We start from the raw sequence: 16,517 nt of genomic DNA on the forward strand, positions 1-16,517 counted from the left end.
AATATATATACCATCGGCGAGGAGCACGTACCCGAGTACTCCGAGTATGCTCTCGCTCGGCGAATAAACGATAAACGAAAGATACGTACCTAGCCGTTCGGACGTAATTGAAACACTGGGCTCGAAACGTACCTTCTGTACAGCTTGTCCCTGAGGATTCTGCGTCCCAGAGTGGCGAAGGGACGCAGCGGGAAGATCTGTTGCCTGTTCCTGGTCATATTCTCTCGATCACTCGACACAGTGTTTAAGATCGTTGTTCATTGCGCGTCGCTCAACGAAATCGCGTTTTCAAGGTTCGTCGACGCGAGTCGTCGTCGTCGTCGTCGTCGTTGTCGTCGTTGCACGAACGTTCGTCGTGGACAATCGCCGGTCGAAGAAGCCAATTACAGCCAAAGGCAGCTTTCTAGCGGCCATTCGTTCAACTTCTCAGCCCGAGCAGGCCGAGTCCACCGGTGGTACCGATCTCGGGGTATAAATCACGCAGCTCGACTAATCGCGTCGCACACGCGCGACCCGGGCTTTAATCGATCGATTTATGCCGTTTCATTAAGTCCTCCTTAAGCGTCCCTCTTCGTCGTTGAATTTTCCTATTTGCCGGATATACGTCTCGTCCCGTATCCTCGAGATCGTGTCCACTCTTTCTCTCTCTCTCTCTCTCTCTCTCTGTTCTTCCACGTTTCGTGTAGATCCAGCGCAGCGGTCTCCGTCTCGCGGCTTTCGGCGTGTTCTTTTCCTACGGCGAACTGGTTCGTCCGGAACGGGTATTTTTAGTTGGCAGCCATGCCGAGCCTGTTTATGGCATCAACACCGCGTAAAACACGCGCGCGTGTCGGCTCGCGAGACCTCGACGGGACACGAATATTCGTCGGAACGGCCGACCCTACTCCTCCGCTACACCGGCACCGGAAGTCGGATTCGACGACGCCCGAGTCTATCGGCGACGATCGACGCAGGTCCTCGACGCGTAGATCTTCACCGTTGACGATGCCCGATTTCACCGCACTCCGGACACTTTCGAACCGTTTCGTCGAACTTTTTCACTAGGGGCGGTTCGAGATTCTAAAAATTAGATTTGGATTTTTTTATTCGGCGAGGACGATCTAGAAACGATGTTGAAAGTGTTTCGAGGGGTTTTTTTACCACGGATGATTCGAGATTCTAAAAATTAGATTTGGATTCTTTCGTTCGACAAGGACAACCTAGAAACGATGTTGTAAGTGTTCCGAGGGTTTTTTTCACCAGGGATGATTCAACATTCTAAAAATTAGATTTGAACTTTTTATTCGGCAAGGACGACCTAAAAACGATGTTGAAAGTGTTTCGAGGGTTTTTTTCACCAGGGACGATTCGGATTCTCTTATTCGGCAAGGACGACCTAGAAACGATATTGTAAGTGTTTCGAGGATTTTTTTCATCAGGGACGATTCGAAATTCTAAAAATTAGATTCGGATTCTTTTATTCGACAAGGACGACCTAGAAACGATGTTGTAAATGTTTCGTGGAACTGTTTCACCAAGAACCGTTCAAGATTCTAGAAATTAGATTTGGATTCTTTCGTTCGGCAAGGACGACGTGGAAACGATGTTGAAACTTTTCGAGAGAATCGATTGGAACGCTTTGGAAGATTTACGCGACTCTACCTCCCTGAGAAACAATACAGGGTAGATGCACGTAATATGGAACACCGTGAGATCTCGAGAGACAGGTAACAAGTTCTATTTGTAACTATGTGAATTACTTCTTTGCAGACATAAGACAGCCATGTTGACTTTTGCGCTCCGATTACAAAACACGTACAGTTTTACGAGCAAAATTCAAGTTTTTCGAATTATCTTCACAGATTCCCTCGAGTGTTCCACAATACGTACAATTTTTTCAAATTTCTAATTATCGTTTTTTTTTAACATTTTTTTTTATCGTACTCTCAAAACTTTCACGCGCAAAAATCTATCGATTTTGTCGCATTTTGTCATTGCGGTGAAAAGTAGAAACGTTAATATTCGTTTCGGATTCGAAACGTTTGTTTCTTTTTTGTCAGAATTTTTGGTCGTTGGCTGTTCGTGATTAGCCAGCAAACTGGTTGAAAATTGAAATTATCTCTCGCTCTCGGTCTGGATCGTCACGGGACTTAATTTCGCGACGGAGATTAAAACGTTTGTTGACGCGGATTGTTGTCGCGTCGCCAGTGGCGAGCAATTTGCTACGCCCGATCCCGTTACAATGATAAATCGTCCGTGAGAAGCAATGGAATGCCAACTGATCGACGCAAAGAGGAAAATTACACGTTGCATAGGCGCGAAAGATTGGAATCGAACGGATAAATTAAAAGCCACGATGCCCTCGGGTGCAACGCCGCGATAGCGAACCACTTTTGTCTTTCACGATTTACACCGGTTCAATTTTCTAGAAAACGATACTACACACGGGGAAACGAACAATTTTACCCGATATCTCCTCAAACGAATCGTTAAAAATATCAAAATCTTTCACCTCGATAAATAACGTATTTTTCTTTTAAAAAAAAAAAACAACAAAAAAATACCCTAAAGTTGGGCTGTTTCTCCCTCGAAAAGAATCGTACGATTGAAATTCGTTTCATCGATTGTACATATTTCGCGGCGACAAGGAAAATCGTAACACTTTCCCGCTTGGATCGGCGAAGCTATTGCGCAAACAGAATGCAAAAGCGGGAAAATCCGAATTGCAAAGCGACCAAGGCGATACTTCTGGCGCCGTGACAAAAAAAAAAAAAAAAAAGAAAAAAGAAAAAAAAAATACCCGAGCAACGCCCTGGTCGAACAAATTGGAAAAGTAAATGCGCTCGTCCCGGTAAATTCGTCGGAATTTCGCGGCGGTGTTCCCGCCACGCGCGTGGATTAGCCGCTTCGGTAATCGAGCGAGGGAAAAAAGGATACCGAGTATAAACAATTATCGGACGCGACCCGGAATTAATCGAGAATCTCGTCGCGGCTCGATTTCACTCGTGATTCCGCGTTCCACTCGCGCGACTCGGGTGTCATCGGGTCCAAAAAATCCCGCTTTCTCGCAAGAGATTCCCGGACGTATTCCTGGAAACGATTAACCAACTTCAAAAACGATCGGTTACGGTGGTCCGTGACTCATCGATGCTCGACAGCTCGATCGATCAAACGAACGAGACGGAAAAACCTTACGAATCGACGAACAAATTTCCTCTCTCGAGTGTATTCCCGATTCCTGAGTCATTCCCGCGAAATGATTAATCGCAGCTCGTAAATATTTTGCTCGCTCATTGTTCGTTCCGTTCCACGAAAACGCGTTAAGTTTCCCGACGGAAGGTTAAGGTCAACGGGGAAAAAATCGCCAACGATCGACTCGACGAGAAAAATTGTTGGCAGTGACCTAGGTACGTTTCGGACACGTTTTTCCCATCGTGACACTTTACCCGTTCACCATCGATGCGAAACTTTTACACCTCTTCGTAGCGTCTTCGAAGCTTGCAGAAAACAGAGCCGGAGAAAGTGCACGCAAGAATGCCGGGACTGTTCGAAGACAACAGTACCGACAAAAGTGGAATTCGTAACTTTCTATCGATCTCGACCGGAAAGCTACTTTTTTTTTGATACTCAACCGACGCAACGTGGAAATCTTTTCGATCGGCGATGTCACTACCAAAAACGAAGCAATAACTCTATTTAAAAATCGATTCCAGAAACAATTACAAAGCACCAGCTATGTATATTCCGTCACGAGCACCGGATGGACAGGTTCGATCCGAAAGTGGATCGAGCGCAACCGATAAGGGAAAAACATCGGGAAAACTATTAAAGCAATTAGCGGATATTTCTCTCGGGTCGATTCACGGGTATCGACGGTGGCAAGAAACGCACCAGACACGATCGCTTTCACAAATTATCACATCACTCCGACAGCGGTTTCCTGGCGTTTCGTAACACGTCGTTGTACCAGCGGCGCGGGAGTTCTATCGTCGCGTACCGCATCGACGCGGAGACACACGCGTACCGTGCGGAAATCGCGAAAGACGGTATCGTTCAAGGACCCTCGCGGCGCGTCGGTCGTTCATCGAATGACAGATACCGCTCGGTGTATCCTCTCATTCTCACCCTTCTCCAGCGCGGGCCGCGAGAGAGGAGACCAGAGTACGCGCTCGTTCCGTTCCTTCCACTCGAACGACTTTCCTATGCGTCACCGGTGCACGGCTGGGACCGATCTCCACCCACGTTAACCGGTCCCGGGAACGCCTAACGTACCGACCACCGATTCCACGCGATTCTTTGTCCCCTTTGTTGACAGCCGGCGACATTCCCCTCGATTGTCGTTCGATCTCAAAACCCGATACGTTGTAGTAAGTAGTCGCGCGCGCGCTTCGAGAAACGAAACGGTGAATTATCGATCAACGAACGCGAGGGTCGTATCGTGACGATCGTATAATTCCTTTCATGGAAACGCGCTCGAAGTCGATTCTTTGTCCCCTTTGTCGCTAATCTCGCAACCCGAATTATCGTTACGCGAAACCCGAGCACGGACGTTGCGTTCGATATCGAAACTTCTTTATTCGGTTCGAAATTCTTCCCGACCCTTCGTCGTGGATCTCGTAATACGAAACGGTGGTGCCTCGCGTGAAAATGTGAATCGTCGATCTACGAAACGGAGACGATTGTGTTAACGATCGAAATTCTTATTTTCTTTTAGAAAGATTCCAAATGTATAGCGTTCGAAAGTCGAAATTGATCGCACGCGGACAGACCGATCGAAGAGGACAATGAACGAGATACAATGGAATTAAGTTCGGCCAGCTGAGTTCTGTTGTCAGAATTCTTGGAAACGACGGTCGCTCGAATCCGGGAAACACGAACACGGGTGGGGATAACGAGCAACAAATTTTATCAGTACTGTTCGGATCTGGCGCGTGATATTCTGAAACAGTTTTATTTGTAAGATAATATTGAAAAACCGTGGTATATATGTGGAGATACTATTGCAGGGGGAACGAAAGGTCCTGCAACTTTATTCCAGACTTTATTCAAGAATTTACTCGAAATGAACTACTCGATCGATTGATTTGCTTTTTTTTTTTAACTGGAAAGGGAATATATTTGAAATTGGACGATTTAAAAAATTGTCCAGATGCAATTACAGTTAACGAATCGAATTCGCTGTCTCGAATTCGTGAAAATGAACGTTTTATCAATTCGTTGAATGCACGATTCAGGACCTCATAGTGGTCCGATGTGAAAATAGATTTTATTAAATTTTCTAGCGTTGACTATGAATCTGTCAGGGTCGATTTAAAAACGTTGAAACATCGATAAAATCGCACCATTTTAAAATAAAAAAAAAAAAATGACATTCTGCGTACAAATTTGCCTCTTTATTGCCGGATCGAAAATCTGAAAAATTAATGAATGGAAAAAATGGCTCGACAGGTCGAGGATAATCTTATCGGCTACGTGGACGTGAAATTTCGCGAAAAAATATTGGCAATTGACAGAGTTATCGCGCAGTCTTCGAAAAGTGTGTCGCGAGAGGAACGTTTTTTACAGTTTGGTCCGGCGCATCAACATTTGCATACGAGCTATCGCTCCGAGCGTTATATTTTTGTCGTTGATACGATTTTTTCAACGCAACCTTTTTTTGTACGATTTTTAAGGGTTTACCGAAAACTAAGTCGGGGATAAGCGTTAAAAATCGTAAATGGAAATTCAACATTTTTTATCGTATCGTAAAATTTTTTATACTTCGAGCGATATTAGTTTCGTTACAAAATATTCATATCCCAGGAACGTTAATACGTTGTTCGTTCGTGCTTGCGTGCGTGTTGCGTTAAAATCAGATTGAACGAACTCCGCTGTAAACCTTTACTGTGTTACTGCGCAACTTTAGAAGTAATAAATCGCAATCAGAAATAATATTTCCCTGTGAAGAATCTTTTACGTTGCGCGTACAAACGCGATACGAGTGCGCGAAATCGCGAGTTCAAAATTGTATGCGCGCGCGCAGCTCACGCCTTCTCAAACTTCCTTTTCACGAAAAGGAAATTAGATTTATCTTTTGCGCGTAGAACGTATTTACGACGAAGGGTTTCGAGAAGAAAAATACTTTCAAAAATTTACTCGCGTAACGCACAGTTGAACGATAAATCTTTCCCAACGCTTTCGACCTCGAAATAATTTTCATTCGATTCTCGATATCGAGCAAAGGTCAAAGTCAATGACATCTGCTCACCTATAGACAGGGGGTCAATAAATTGTTCCGCTTATAAGCAGAGGACAATCGTGTCGAGTTGAACGAGCGTGGTTGAGGGTGACTTTCGTGTAAGTTACTTTTCACTCGATTGAACGAAATTAAATATCTCGTAGCGTAGTATCCGATATGACTAATACACGTACTTGAAACTTTCGACAAATACCCGATATTTCAGAGTCAACTTTCCAAAGTAAATCCGTACCGTTTGAATTATTTAACGAATATTCACTATTGACTGTTTAACAAGGTCTGCTACCAATCGCTCGTTCACGTATGCACAACGAACGACTAATCGACTCGTGTGTTTTAGGAAATTTTTTCGTAAACGCGTCATCGGAATTCAAGAGCGCGAAGCGTTCCTTAAGGGCCTTGCGTCAGAGTCCCGCCAATGGGAGAGTCAAGCACCGAAACAAAATAGAAGTCGTTATCTTCGGGGCAACGAGAGCACTTGTACCGAATTATTTTACAACGCGTGGACTGCGTAACGAACGAGAAACTAATTCCATAAATTTGTAACCGAGTTGCCGGGTGTGTTACGTTAATCTCTGCCCACGTTAACCAGTTGGGCGTACGCCTCGCGGGTAACCTTCGCCGCGGTCGTTAATACGGGAAAATTGCGCGGAGAGCCGCGAGTTTGTAGAATGTTTCTCGCTCGTCCCCGAGGAACGCAACGATAACCGTTTTTAACGCTGATCGCGCATAAACGTTTCCCACTTAATTTCGAGGCAAAGTGCTCTCGCCTGCCGTAGCCGATTACACGGGAAATTAATACTAATCCCGTTCAACGGTTCGTTAACTCTCCTTTGGGCCACTTAGTTGTTCATCTTGAACAAAATATATAATACACATTCAGTGGAGGATAGACGGGTCGACTTTGTCGATTTTCTGGAGCTTGACTCCACGTACGGTAAAACAAGAATACAGGTTGTCCTCGTTCGCGTTACTTTTTCGTTAAAAATTGTGTACACGGTAATTGGTATTTTTTTATTTTTTTTTCCAGGAGAAAATCAATAAGGAAGGAACGGCTTAAGCGTCATGCATTTTCCTCGCGGCTTTGCATACTTAACCAGCCTCGTTTAAACGCAAAGCGATATACGATTCTACGATAAAAAATATCGCCCCATTTGTTGAACCTTCCTCTATGAAATACGTATTTCGGAAAGTCGATGCCACTACCGGAGCATCCGGGAAAAAATAAAACTCCAGATATACGACCGCGGGGTTCAGACGTTGCGTGTCTCGAGGTTCTTATTCGAAATGGGGGAAATCGTTCCCTCTGGTCGTCGTCGATCCCCGTTGTGAATTTTCCCTTAAGTTTATACCGGGTGACGCAAGATCGGGTCGAAAATCGAAATAAATTAATCACTCGAACGATCGAGCAACAGAGATTCGTAGCAACCGTGTTGCATTCAACATCGTGTCGCTTACGAAAATGCACAAAATGCGCGCGGAGTGTCAGTCGTCTCGATTTTAATTACAATACAACGTTGTAAAGAATCACCTTGTCCTACGTGTGTAGTGAGAAGACAGTGGGATGAACGCTTGCAAGCCGATGAAAAAGTCAAACGTACGAATAATGAAACGCGTCAACGTACCCGCGAGAGGTGATTTTAAAAGCAACTTCGGCAAAAAATTAATAAATCGGCTGTTTCTCGAGCAAAGTCTTCGGTCGGTCGCGTTGTCCTAATATCGATACACCAGGTGAGAAAGTATAAACGATCCCCGGTCGTCGACGAAAGTGAAAGTGCGCGCAAGCGTAGCAGAAAGAAATGCGTGTCCCGAAGAAGCACCTGTGCACGCTCGAGGGCCCACGAACGACCGCGCGCGGGACCGATTTCTGGTTAGCGTTAGGTGATCGACGAAGGACGGTTTTCCTGTCACGGTCCACGAGCGTGGAGCACGGAAATGGCCGTGCGTTCGTTTCGAGTATCGCGGAGCGTGTAAATCCGTGGCGTGCGAACTCGCTCGGTCTCGCGGCTCCGAGCGTCGCGAATCGGGCTCTAACGAGACCATTAGACGCGCAAAACCGAGGAAGAGCGCCGTAATTTGACGGTGAAATCTAGAAAGAGTAGAAATCCGTCAAGATCTCGTTCACGGTATCGCGTCCCCGGGGGAATCATCGCGAACGCAAGGCCGTGTGCTCGCTAACCGTGCGCGTGCAACACCCGTCAGCCGTGAACCTACCGCGTACGTACATATTTTACTTCCAAATGTCTCGCGGAGCGTACGCTCGTTGACCCAGTTTAATATTTTTACACGGGGTACGATAAGAGGAGCTTCCACCGAGTCTCGTTCGGTTGGTTTCTCGATCTTCCGTCCTCACGATTCGTTCGTAACACGTTTCGGTCTTTAACGAGGGACGGGGTCGAATTCCTTTCCTCGAGCATCGAATTTGATACGATTTGTTCGCGAACGGTTCGCAATTCCCGGTGTCTCGCGACGAGAGTGACACGTTCGTAAGTGAAATCCCAACGGAGGCGCAACGCGAAAAATAATTCTCCTCCGGGATCGGGAATTCCTTGAATCTGCATCGCATTTCTTGAATTTTGAGTAAATCTTCAAAGAAACCGTTACATATTTCTCAACGCATCGACGTACACTGGTACTAATTGGCGTACACTGGTATTAATTTAAACAGAAAACGAATCGTTACTTTCGTTAAAAAATTGATACAATACACACTCCACGATACCCTATCCGCTCGCACAGCGACACAACTGCTCCCCGATACTTTCCATCACCGTTCCAAGTAACCATTGTGAAAGAAAAAGGGTCTATAATGGGTATTTGTCTAGCTTTGAAACGATTCGCGATAACCCCTGGAAAATTATGGTTACGGTGCTGCCCGATTCTCCGTAGAGAGCTCGGACCACCGTGTTAATTTACAGCGGGGAGGAGACAATTCTCGCGAAATGGCGGATTAAAAGCGACGTGTACACACGGGTCGAGTAAAAGGGAATTCCTCGCGGGATTCGAGAACGAACGAAGGGGTGATGCGTCGCGATCGCGATTCGCGAAATTCCGAGGAATCTTTGCTCAGCTTCCGAGGGTTGACGATCTTCTCGCGGTCACGTGTCGTACAGCGCGAGATCGGCGCGCAGCTCGCGCGAAAAATGCTGTCGGTGGCGTGGACTAGGAAAAACGGGTACCAGGGAATCGTAACGAGCTTCGTCGAACCTCTCGGGTGCGGAATTCCCTTGTTATCGGGACTTTTTACCATCGACGCGTAACGAGGCCGTTAACGATCCGGAAAATTCGCGAGTGCGATTCCATCGTTGACGAGATTCGGAACGACGCGACGAACCGAGCCGAATCAACACCCGATAACTGACGCGTTATAAACGAGACACGAATGCTTCGATCACGAATTTCCTAATTGTTTCGCGATCTTTCTCTTCCGCTTCTGCGACCATTGTTTTACATTGTTGACCTCTTCGATCCCCTGCACGCGGTCTCCGTACCTCGTACGAACTTCTCGATTTTTCTAACGCAGACGCACCTGTGCCAGCTATATTTTTTAACCGTTGTCTGCGTGGACGAACACGCGCGAGAATTTTAAGTAGGTTCTACACGGGGTACGGCGAGGACAGTTATTGAAATATCGAAATACTTTGAAGAAAGTTTCGGTTGCGAATTAACACAGGGAAATCATCCATGGTTACGCAGACTTGCTTCTATGGACAATTTGTCGATCGTTAAAAATAAATCGTGAAATTAATTAGATACAGAGGCTTCTTCCAAGGCTGAAAGGTTTTAGGAATTATTGAGAGAAGTATTATCGATATTAATTCAGCCTTTCCTCTCTGTTCTCGCTGTATCGTCGCTGCTGATTTTTCGATCATCGAGTCGTAACGTTCGCTAGATTCTCATCGACGTACCTCGTCGTCTCTGCTTCGTAACCGCGTGTTTATCTCTACTTCCACGCGTCGTAATTTATGCAATCTTTCGAATCGCGTTGTGCGCACCACTGTCGCAACAAAGACGCGTTTTACCGCCGTTGCGAAAGATTCGTTCGTGAATTGTATTCCGGTGAAATGCAATACCGCGCGAACTATCCATCGTTTCCGCGCAAATTTTTCCACCACGAATCTAGCGCGTACTCTGGTGATAAATTGTGCGCGTGTGTGTTTTTTTTATTTTCTTCGAAAAACGAACACCGACTCGAGAGTGAAATAAAAAAAATCGGAGAAATATTTTCCACGCTTTTTCCCCGCTATTTCTTCGGGAAAAATAAACCCCGTACGAAACGATCGTACTACTTTTAATTCGATCCGCGGCGAAACAACTCGAGCGGAAATACTTGGACGGTTAACCATACCTCCGCTCGATGGAAATTAAATTTCAACATTCCACGGGGAAGATTCAAGTAATTCGCAATATCCTTACCGGCGTCGTGGTGTGCAACAAAGAAAACACACCGGCCGGTAATCCGGATATTCGCGCACAGTAGGATCGAAACGAGGGACGGGGAATGGGGAAATAATCTACGCGAAACGCCACGTTCCAGGGGCGCCCGCGAATATAATCGTCGAATCAACAACGGACTGAAAACGAATTTCAAGGGAGGTTTACGAAGCACATTTTTATTCGCGGAAGAAACGAGACACTGATGTCTTACGGCTACAATTTTCCCCGAGCGAATTATCTTCGCGGTCGATTAACCGCATCGCTCCGCGCTGCTCCGCGCCGAGCTGTCGGTCGCGTTCCAATTCGCGATTAATATCCGTGCAACGTTAACCGTTCTCGCAGGGCACTGAAAAACGCGCAACGACACGACACGACACACGGGCTCGCGCCGCACACGGAATTCTCGTAAAATATTTTCAGTCGCTAGGAACACGATCGTTGCGGCGAACACGCGAACGAAAAAAAGAGAAAAAAAAAAATAACACACGAACGGGCAACAACGATCGCGAGGCGCGACAGAACTCGCACTGCTCGATTCTGTTTCCACGACGAGACTGCGTGTGCAAGCAGTCGACAAATAGCCTTCGTCTTGTTCCATCGCACTTTCTACCTTCGAGGCGATCGAACGTTCGCGTTGTGTCGGGACACTCGCTCGTCATTGGGCAAGGGTAACGCGCGTCGTACACCACCAATGAAGTCCCATTGTTCCGTGGATATAGTGTTTCGCGAGTGCGGTCGGCTAAAAAATTTTACTCGGTCGCTCGCCGGACGTTGCGTCGACCACGGTTCGACGAAAAATTTCGACCGTCTGGATAATGTTTTTCTCTTGTTTCTTTTTTTTTTCTTTTTTTTTTTTTACGAGTCGTTCGAATCGAATCGCCACCGTTTCGAATCCGAACACGCCGGACTTTATTCCCTTGTTTACGAGTCGTTTGCACGATTCGACCAGAGACGAGCGCATTATTCGGGAAACGGTCAACGAGTAAAAATATCACGGATTTATTATTCGCCGCGTTTATTCGATCGAGACGGAATATCATTTTTCGCAACCGAAAGGGTAATCTTCGATGAACTGAATTTCATTTTCGTTCCGTTCGCAGTCTTTATCCGAAGGAACGTTTCGATTAAGGATCTCGATCTTTCGTAAGCACGGAATCCTACACACGGGAGAATAATCGAGGGTTTTTTTTTACCAGTTCGTATCAGCGTGTCTTTTTAAATTTAGTTCGTAGCTTTCGACCGTTATATCTCTATCCTCTTTGCTACCATTGATTTGCACGGAAGAGGAACAAAATATGATCCCCGAAAATTACGAGACAAATAGTTGACGCACACGTTAATGAATATTTTCAGCGTGAGAATTTCCCGATCGATCACCATCGATCGTCGCAACCGGACGCTCTCGGTGGTGAAAACGAATGTTTGCGCGAATTATTTTCATTCGTTATTTTCGTGCGAACGGAACGTTGTTCGATAAATTTGACCTTGAGGTACGGCTCCGTTTACGAGACACCCGGTACACTCGGCGTGAAACAAGACTCGCAACAGCGACGATTCCTCGAACGAGACGGAGAGGGGGGCGAGAGATGTGAAAAGTGGAGCGTTTGTTTAAAATGGAAAGTGGGCGATTTAATTGCCACGGCGTGTAAAGAAATTCCTACGATACCGTGTGGATTTCTTGGCCTTCGAAGGAGAGGAATGGAATCGGAACTAGCGGAGCGACGGAAGCCACCGTGGCGCATCGTCCAAGTGCAACGCGTGCAGCGCTGCATTCGAACGGAACGTAACGGGCACGATGGGGAAATACCGTACGCGTGCGTGTATCGAGAAAGTGCAGTTGCAATTGCAGCTGACGCCTGCAGTGGGCATCGGACAATTCCCACTGTTCCAGCGAACGCGAGTCCGTTACAACGAATTACCACGATTATTCTTCGTGTATTCTTCCCGGTCGTTTTCCGTGCACCCAGCAATTTGCACGTAAGGGCTGGTAATTTCGAATAAAAAATCGAGTTGCGTGTTTTTCGAGTTACGAGTCTCGGAAACACCGTTGCGAAAATATCGGTGGGAAACTGGAAGAATCAACGATCTTACAGGTTTCTCATTGTATCTTAAAGTTACTCATCGATTTGAAATTTAGATATATTATTATTGTTGTTATTGACGCTTTATGTACAGGCTCGAAGCCTTTGTATTATAAATCGTACGAAAACGATAAAATTTACGTGTACGCTCAGAGTGCACAAAAAAACCGTTTGTTATATTCGTCTCTCATGATTTATCTAACCACCGTCCATTCGAAACAATTCCATTTTTCAACTGTTAAAAAAAGAAAAAGAAAAAAAAAATACGAGGAAGCTGAATATTTCCGGTCAAAGTTCCATTTTTTAATTCTGGAAATTTTGTTTTCGCAAAAAAAAAAAAAAAATCACGAAAACTCCCGTAACCGCGTTCACTGTCGACGAGCATTTTGCAATTATTACGTCGATCCGCAAACCGCTCGAAACGCGTCCAAGTACACAAACGTTCGGAGAAATTGTCTGCCGAAACTCCGGGGAGAAGTTTCGGCGCAGCGTCGGTTCGATCGCGGCCAATTATTGAAAAACACGTTCTCCGTTCGATCGACGGCTCGTTCCCGGATGATTCCTCGGTCGCGGACGCGTTCGTATTTTTCGAACGGTTCGCGAATAAGTTAATTAGCGGCCGTGTGGGCGGGGGAAAAAAAAAAAAACCCGCCACCACCGGAAAACATGACGGGCACCACGACGAACGATTTTACAGGCAGCCCGTTCCTTCTGTTTTCGACACGCGTGTGTGTACGTGTACACGTGGCAAAAAGTTAATCTAATTTCGAGCAAATTGCGATCGACCGACGCGCGGAAGAAGCGGCTCGATTAAACTCGACGAGTGCGCGCTGTGTGTAAAGTGACTTACGGGGCTCTCGTGTTTCGCTCGAAAATAAAAAAAGTTACAGAGAGGAGAAAAAAAAATAGATACAGAGAGTGAGAGAGAGCGGATACCAGGGGGTAATTGCAATCTGCAAAAAAGCGTCTTGAATAAACCGCGAGGCGCGTACCGAGAAGGGGCAGATTTATACGTTCTTCCACCCGCGGAGGCGTAATCAGCAGTGAGTTAGTATTTAAACGAGCGCGTTATTAAAAGCGAAACATCGCCCGGTAATAAACCGGTGGACGTTCTCTCCGCCCATTGTGCCTGGAAAGTAATTTTCCATCGGCGAGTCGACCGATAAACAAATTACGATCGAGGGAAAACCGTTGCGCGGAGATTTCGCGGGTTCTTCGATCCCTCGATAATTGGATCGCCGGGTAAAATTGTCCACGCGTCGGTGTCGTTTCGTGGTGGCTCGGTATTGGGCGTCGCGACGTCGACGATGCTCACGGCAGGGGGGCTGAAACGTACGGAACAACCCACCGGCACTGTTCCTGTGGTTTTACTCGTGACTAATATCGATCGTTAGTGGGAGATATGTGCAGTTCCAGGTGGTAACATACGTGCCGCAAAATGGACGTGCATTCGACGCGAATGATTTTCTCGTTTAGGGCCACTTATTAACGCGCGCTTCGAACGAGGAATGCGGTTAACGAAGAAGAGACTCGCAACGAATCGATCTCGATGGTAACGGACGGGAAGAATTGTCGACGAGGTACGTATGCATAAACTAGATCCGTATAACCGTAATTCGCTCTTCTGCATTTATATGTACCGTTGCATATGGTAATAAGGACGTCGTGCGCCGATAATTCGAGGGTCGAATTATCGTTACCCCTGTGAAACGAATCGGAGCACGTTACGCGCGTTGTAACAGAATTCTTTCGATCGTGCACTAGAAGTCTTCGGCTAAAAAATGTCCTCGAAATCGTGTTATTAATTCTGTACAACGGAGCCTCTCGTATTCGAATACATCCATATCGCTGTTACTCGGTGTGGCAGTCGTAGGATGCTTAAATATTTAAGCATCCTGTTTCTTCGTTTCCATTCGAATAAACGAACTTTCATACTGGAAGAACGATCGTTCTACTAACACCTTCTACAAAAAGGAACACCTTGTACACCTTCTATTATTAACGTATCTACAATATAACGTATTAACGCTCTACGATATAGACAATATACAAAGGACTCGGGAAATGCAACCGGTCTATCGCGGTAGCTTCAATTGTAGAAAAGATACGACCACGCGACGGGTCGGAAAAGACCCAAGGAACTCGTTACACTCGATTCATCGTTGTTTCAATCACTCTGTACAATCCACTGTTTAGACGATCGCATAAAAATTCGTGGAATTTGCGTGCCGTGGCCGATTACGATCCATTCGGTGTGTAGAATCGATAAAAGCGGCTTACCGAACGTTAATAGAGTCGTTTCGTTAGTTATTCGGTTCTCCGATCCGAGGAACACACGGATCCGACGATAATCGTTCAAAGTAGAGGATTATTTATCGTCAAGGAGATCAATCGAACGAACAAAGCCGCGGCACTCGGTGATCCAGAAACGAATATCCTCTGTAGCTTTGCGCGCGATCGATCGATTCTCGAGCGTGTCGGGCTCGAATCGTTCGATCGTTCGTCGCGCGAACTCGCGCGCACTCGTTCACGCGATTTCGAAGAAAACGGTTCACGTTTCCCGTCGTTTCACTCGCGAATACGGTACGCGGGAAATGTTTGAACGACTGTTACCGACGAGCCAGCCGGCACTAACGGATCACGACCATTGGAGAGATGCACGCACCGCCGTAGGGGCTCCAAGGTTTCACCCCTAGCGCAAAGTCGGGGGGTCGAGAGGGGGAAATATTCGTTTCAGCATTGTGAAGCAAAGGGGAGGTCCAGGGCTCGGAGTGACTCGCTCCACCCTCGGTGCCGGCAACCCTATGACAGACCCGACCTTTTCACGATACTACGTCCCCGCATAAAAGCTGATGTTTCCGTCGGGCTTCGTTGCTTCGACGATGCATTATTCTCGTACATCGTGGAACGATCTTGCGGATGACTACGGCCAGTTTCCATTATCGAGTAACAAATAAGTCGCGGTTCCTATCCAGTACGATCGAACCGAGTGTCACGGAGAGGGGTCTGCCTTGCGAATTCTACGGAGACGAGTTCGAGTATTTTTTTTTGTTTTTTTTTTTTACTCAAGTTTATCGTTTACGTTCGAAAATGAACGAGGGACGAACGTTGCAACAGCTGCTCCTTTAATTGTTCCAGCTGACGGGGAAGTTTGCAGACTTTAAATTCCCCGTAGATTCTGTACGAAGCGTACACGCGTTTCTGCTAGATTTTCATTTATGTACTGTACAACGTTCAGAGAGTCTTAAGGAACAATTTATCCGGGTGTTCGCGAGGGCTTCCTTTTGCCGATGCATTATCGTCGAACGTTACGGAACGACCTTGCGGATGACTGCGAGCAGTTTTCAGTATCGAGTAACAAATAAGTCGCTGGAAAAAAAAAGGACGCGTTACACGAGACGAGTTCAAGTAACGATTCTTCCAGCCAAGTTCGTTATTTAGTTTCGAAAGCAGAAGAGAGGCGAATGTTGCAACAGCTGCTTCCCTAATTGCTACAGTTGACGGTAAAGTGACTTTAAATTTCCCTGTAGATTTTACGAAGCGTAATGTACGCCCTTCCAGACACTCGTTCAATTAAACATTGTAACGCGTTAATGAGATCTTGAGGAACAATTGCACGAGCCCGCGTGGGAGGGCTTGTTTTAATGATCTAATAATGCGTTATTGTGGGAAAATCAATATTTTAGTAAAACGATCTTGCGAACCACTACGGGCAGTTTTCATTGTATAATAAACATCTAGGAGAAGAGTATTTGTTACGTCTCGCTTTACATCTAGGAGAA

General features: G+C 46.1%; 1 protein-coding gene and 1 long non-coding RNA gene across 19 annotated transcripts in view; both read right to left on the reverse strand.

Moving 5' to 3' along the window:
• The window catches only part of LOC143144991 (disks large 1 tumor suppressor protein-like), a 796,996-nt gene that overhangs the window by 37,092 nt on the left and 743,387 nt on the right, over positions 1–16,517 (reverse strand). The window lies entirely within an intron of this gene.
• Positions 226–4,562, reverse strand: LOC143144995 (uncharacterized). The gene is made up of 2 exons (XR_012991568.1): positions 4,105–4,562; positions 226–1,059 (listed from the first exon to the last, which is right to left on the reverse strand). It is a non-coding gene; the product is annotated as an uncharacterized LOC143144995 (long non-coding RNA).

The sequence above is a fragment of the Ptiloglossa arizonensis genome, chromosome 3, assembly GCF_051014685.1.
Source record: "Ptiloglossa arizonensis isolate GNS036 chromosome 3, iyPtiAriz1_principal, whole genome shotgun sequence".
Classification (NCBI taxonomy): Eukaryota; Metazoa; Arthropoda; class Insecta; order Hymenoptera; family Colletidae; genus Ptiloglossa; species Ptiloglossa arizonensis.